Genomic DNA, 6,180 nt, shown 5'->3' with positions numbered 1-6,180 from the left:
AGAGGTGGGGGGGGGAGGACCAAAAAGAAAAATATGCTTGTGCATATACACTGATTATTTTACGTACAATTAGGGAATGAGGATGGGGAAATGAAAGAACAGAGAAAACTATACTTTGGTAGTCAGAATGTGGTGGACCCAAATTATGGCTTTCTAATAGAGAACGTATTCTTGAGCTGTAACAAAGTCTTGGAGTAAAGTAGCAGGTTCCCTTTTTAGTAGACACCTCCTGTCTGCTGCTGGGACGTATCAGGTGTATCTTCATTCTCCATTTCCAACGGTGCGGGTGTGTCTGTTTCATTGACTGGTTGCCCATCAAACTGGAATCTGATCTGCCTCATTGATAAATCCTGTCATTCACAATAGGCTTTTGTTAGTTTACTAAGTGGTGTCTGCCTCCTGATCTTAAACTGTACCACAAAACCTTCCTTCCTTGCCATCTTCAAATTAACATGATGGTTGTTCTCAGTCTTGACTCCTTCCTTGGGTTTCTCATTGGCCATGGCGAGCACCAGAGTCTCCTTGGCTGCTGCTTCACAAAAGAGGAACCAGGTCTGCTCTGAAGGGGGGTATACAAGCCGCGTCTGGAGCAGATGGAGGAAGCAGAGGGTACTTTGCAGAGGGTACCAGGAGGTATCCATTTTTAGAAAGGAAACAAACAAATAAACAAAACACCAATACTACAAATACTTAATGTTTTGTGCCTGACCATCAAATTACAAAAAGGTTTTAAAGTTCTCTCTGGAATGTAGACACTAGAGAACAGCTTTATCGTTAGTGTTTTAGCAGAAGGTATATACTAAGAAAGTGAGCGCCTAGACAAATATTTTAAAGAATTTAAGCTATAAATTCACAAACATTGATTGGGACCATTCTCAAAAGAATGGCTCAAGACTCTCCAAGTGGAACACAATAATTAGCATAATTTCCAAGTGGGATGTTTGGACACTTTTTTTCTGTGCAGAGACTAATTTAGAAGGACCAAGGTCAAGTCTGTCTATAGACCAAGACTCCCAGGAATAAACACAATTATCCAGAGGCTTTCTACTCCACACACAATGTTTCCGGAGAAGCTTTTGATTTTCTGGTCAACTTAGAGATGTTTCTGTAGGTGTCAACACTGTCAAGGTCATATCACCGTCAAGGTCATGAGTGTCTGTCTTTTATTGACCCCCTTTCTTCTTGGGTCTAGTGGAAGCAGAACAGCATCTAGTACATTTTTGAAAATGGGAAGTTTCCCCCTTTGTTTTACATCTCTAAAATTTTATTCTCACATAGTTTTAGCTCATGACTTCTGTTTCAAATAAAATTTAATATAAAAGAGATGCACAGTGCCAGATGGAAAGAGGCTGATAATGCTGAATACCATAGCTCGCTGGCCGACTACTGTTGTTAACACTACTGAAACTATGAGTCAATTCTTGAGTATGTTTTTGTTTCTGAAAATCCATGGTGCAGTAAAAACTTCTGAAAGTTCTATCTAACAGCTTTCTGTTACTGTAACAAGAACCGGGAACAACCAGTTTAGAAGGAGAAAAGGCTGGTCTATGGGAAGCACTCTGGACACATCCAATCTCATCTGATAAAGAGAAAGGTCGATTTGGTTCTTAATTCTGGAGACTTCTGTCCATTATTGGTATGTGCCACCGCTTTTAGGACAAGGCAGAGTACTGTGACAGCTATGCAGGGCAAAAACAGTTCCTCACTGTCAGGGTATGAAAGAGAGAAAGAGAAGAGATTGGGGCTCCAATATCTTTTACAAGTGCTTGTGACTGAAGACTTCCTCTAGGCATTGTATCCTAACAGTTCCTGCACACGGAATCATGGGCTGGGGACCAAGCCGTTAGCACATGTGCTTTTGAAGGATGCACATCCAACCCATACCAAAACTTTATTAGTTTTTATGTGTATTGATGCCTCATTCCTTTTACGGCTGCACAATATTCCATTGCGTGGCTATAACACAGTTTGCTTATCCAATTATTGGTTGATGAACATTTAGCTTTTTCCTATCTCTTGACTATTGTGGTTAATGTCATATATATATATATATATATATATATATATATATATATATATACTTATTAAAATGAATATTGGAAAATGGAAAAAAATAATTAAAATTATTTTCATATATGTTTACAACTGTAAGGTGCAACAAAACATCAAACATTTGCATTTCACACATGACTAACCATCTTAGTGTAGGCATGGGGAGGAACAGTCAAAGGTGGCAGCAATCCCTGCTGTCTTCTTACACACTGAAGGCAGTCAGCACACTTATTGATGGAGTGTAGAGTCTGAAGCCAGTGGGGAACCCATCTGCTCCGAGTTCAAATCCTCACCCTCATTACTAGTTGTGGATGTTTATCACAGTCACCTCTCTCTCAAACCTTCAATTTTTTTTTAAACCTGTGAAATGGGAATCTTTTTTTTTGGTTTTTCAAGACAGGGTTTCTCTGTGTAGCTTTGGAGCCTGTCCTGGATCTCGCTCTGTAGACCAGGCTGGCCTTGAACTCACAGAGATCTGCCTGGCTCTGTCTCCCGAGTGCTGGGATTAAAGGTGTGTGCCACTACCGCCTGGCCATGAAATGGGAATCTTAGCCATCAACAACAATAATATAGCACCTCTAACCACTGAACACCACAGCTTCATGTTCAGCAAGCCCCATATTAACTATGCTGCATACTCTGAGAAATAATGTATTGCTGTAGTTTTGTATGTCACTTTAAGTCTTTCCTGGTTCAAAAATATAAGTGGAAGCTAGGTTTGGTGGTACATGCCTACAGCCCCAGCATCAGGGAGGTTGGGGTAAGAGGATTGTGAGTTTGAGGCAAGCCTGGGTCACAAGTTATGCTCAAGGGATATTTTATAGGACTCTGTCTCAGGAAACAAAAAACAGAGAATATATGTAAATATTTTTCTTATGTTTCTTAAGATTAAAAAAAATCAGCTCATCTTAATCATAGATTTTAAAAACAGAATTAAAGCATATAAACAAGAACTGGTATTCTCTTGCCTGGTATGGGGGCACAAGCCATTAACCCCAGCACTTGGGAGGCAAAGGCAGGAGGATCCCAGTGGTTCTTGTCCAGCCTAGTCTATACAGTGAATTTCAGGCCACTAAGAAACACGTGGTGAAACACTGACCCAACCCCACAAAAGGGGAAAATGAATTAACACTCTCTTTCATGACTTACAGAAATACATAGAGAAACAATGTAGTGACTGGAAATAACGCCCCAGTTTTTACACCTCTTATTTTAGTCACTAGAAAAAACATTTACTCTTCAAAAGATGTCCCTCTGCTATTACGTCTCTTGCAGCATTGGCCTTGGACGTCGGCTGCAGCATTTTTGGATCTTGTTCAAATGACTAGGAGAGTGAAATGGAAAGTGTGAGAGGCGGGAAGTCCTTCATGACCAACTGTGGCCTTCGGCCCTTGGAAAAGGGCTCAGTTAAAACCAGAGCGAGCCACTGTGCTCCAGGAAAAATCGGTGGCTTGTTGGGCAGCTAGAGGCTCACAATTTACAAAAAGCCTCTTCCTCTAACTCCAGTTTTCAACATGTGAGAGCAAGTCACATGGGAGGAAAGAGACCGTGGACTGCTTTGATGAGAGTTGGCCATCGTCAAGGAAACTGCTCCCTTGGTAACCGTGGTCAGTACATCTGTCTAGTTGCATTTCAAAGACTCACACAGTCACTACCATAGAAAATATATTTTAAACTGAAAACACATAGAAAAAATACTATTGTAACGTGAATAAAAAATAACAGAGTTGACGAAGATGTCTTTGCTTTTATGACAAAGTAGTTAGGAAGTCATTATGGTATTAAGTAGGATATGTTTAGGAGTCTTAAGTTATAAATGAAAACTAAAACATCTCCAGTTTAAGACAGCCCATAAAACAATAAATCTAAACCGAATAATCATTGAGTTTGATATTGACAATACACAGAGCATGTAAGACTTCATAAAAGTGTTTGTAGGGAGTTTATGTCAAACACTGAACACTCCCAATTTAATGAAGCTAATGTTCACAATAGCACCCACCTTAAAGAAATGTGGGCAAGAGGAAAGGAGATGAGGTTAAAGGTCAAATCCAGGAAAGGATAGAATGTTAAGACTGGCCAGGAATGAAGAAAAGTAATTCTGAAGTATAAAAGATAAGATGGTAAGAAAACATGATTTTAAAAATTATTGTATTTTTATTTTGTGTATGAGTGTTGGCCTACATATACATATGTGTACTACATGTATGCCTGGTGCATGAAGTGGCCAGAAAAAGGTACTGGATCCCCTGGAACTGGAGTTACAGATGGTTGTGAGACATCAGGTAGGTGCTAAGAACCAAACCCAGGTCTTCTGCAAGAGCAGCAAGTGCTCTTAACCACTGAGCCATCTCTCCAGCATGAAGGCATGATTTTAAAAAAAGACACACACACACACACAAAAAAAAAACCCACCACATTTGATTCATTCACAGCTCTTAAGGAAAACAAAAAGCTTACACTGAATTGCTATTTCCCTTGAGGGACTAGAGAGAGATAAAATTCAAATTTAAGAAGTCGATTAAAGGTAGACATCTAAATATTTTAATATGTTACATATATTAATTTCATAAGCATTTTTATTTCTATAAACATAACTTATAAGTCACATTGAACATGGTCAATAAAGGCCTTCATTGATATTAGAATATAAAAAGTCTGTGCCAGTAGGCAGAACAGATGAAATAAAGACAAGATGTGATGTCATCGCACATATCTGGGAGACAGCAGATAACTCAGGGGATTGAGACAAACTGTTGGGTTATGTTTTGAGATGGACCTTAATTAACCCATAGAATTTAACAAATTCTCTATATACATTTTCCTCAACTTAACATAGAACATTATCATGGAAGAGGTGTCATCCTCTGAGATTGCTCACACAAACTTGCTCCATGAATAGGGTCAGCAGCTTGGAAGCACATCTCAGAGATTACCGTGGAAACTCTTAGGGACGCTAAGGTACAAGAAGGCAGGGAATCAGAGTGGGTGGAAAGAACGGACATCACCCGCTACGTCAAAGACGAATTCCTAAGGGTTGGACCATAAATATGCAGAAATTTTGGGAACACTTTAACCAACTTATTTTACTTATGTTTTACTTTTTATGTTTGCACAAGTGTGAAATATGATAAAAATATGTGTCTAAGTCTAAAACTGTTCTTTTGGTAAGTACAGAACAAAAATTCTAGGTGATAAGAAAGCATTACATTATAGTTCAGGCAGCATAGCTTTTTATTCCTTAGTGCTGAGGAAGATGAGCTGTGCCATATACTGGTCAGTGTTATAGAGATAATGAAGTAAAGGAATACACCTGGACACCAGTTTTCACTATTATAAAAGTGAGGGAAAAGGAGTGGAATTGGATGGAAGTTCTGACCAAGAAGGATATCATTTTCCTACTCATCTCCACGAATAGGAGGATGCTATGACGATAAAAAGTATGCATTGGGGCTGAAGCGATGACTCAGCTTATACTGCTCTTAACCAGAGAAACCCACCAACCTCATTGAATGGCTCCATATTGCCTGTACCTTCAGCTCCAGGAGATCTTCCGGCCTCTTCAGGCATTTGCACTCATGTGTATATACCCCTCATACAGGTACACACACACACATATACACATAATTAAAAAATAAAATAAATTTCAAAAGATAGACAATGAATTAATGACCAGCAAAGATGAAAAACAAATTTGATAAGTGCTTCTTTATGACAAAGAATTCCATGATTAAACAAACAATTCAATCAATTTTATAGATGACCTTGGTACTTAATCTTACTCTTCCTTTGTCACTTGCTTGGAAATCCAATTTAATGTCTGCTTTGAACATCAAAGAACCCAACTAGGTTCAGTATATATATTTTCCCAAAGGAGAAAAACTTTCCCCAATACTAAGGTTGATATAGACACATTAACTAGAGAAATACTAAATTTGGCAGTTCTATAGAGCAAGTTGATTTTTTCCCTGATAAATTATTCTTTGAGACTATCTTCAATGTCAAACATAAAATGGTGTCTTTGCAATACTGCCAGTGAGTTGCTGTACACAGTCTCTTTCAACTGACTTATCTACCAGGGTCTTTTTGTGCCTGTTGATTGAAAAGTCATCGTGCACATGTTCCATT

General features: G+C 38.7%; 1 pseudogene; it reads right to left on the bottom strand.

Moving 5' to 3' along the window:
• Positions 1-215: 215 nt before the first annotated feature.
• LOC128099973 (small ubiquitin-related modifier 2-like) lies at positions 216-503 on the bottom strand (annotated as a pseudogene).
• Positions 504-6,180: the final 5,677 nt, after the last annotated feature.

Source organism: Peromyscus californicus, unplaced genomic scaffold, assembly GCF_007827085.1.
Source record: "Peromyscus californicus insignis strain IS unplaced genomic scaffold, ASM782708v3 Scaffold_6__1_contigs__length_162567912, whole genome shotgun sequence".
Taxonomy (NCBI): domain Eukaryota; kingdom Metazoa; phylum Chordata; class Mammalia; order Rodentia; family Cricetidae; genus Peromyscus; species Peromyscus californicus.
The sequence above is the reverse complement of the archived record's forward strand: the minus strand, read 5'-3'. Positions and strand labels throughout refer to the sequence as shown.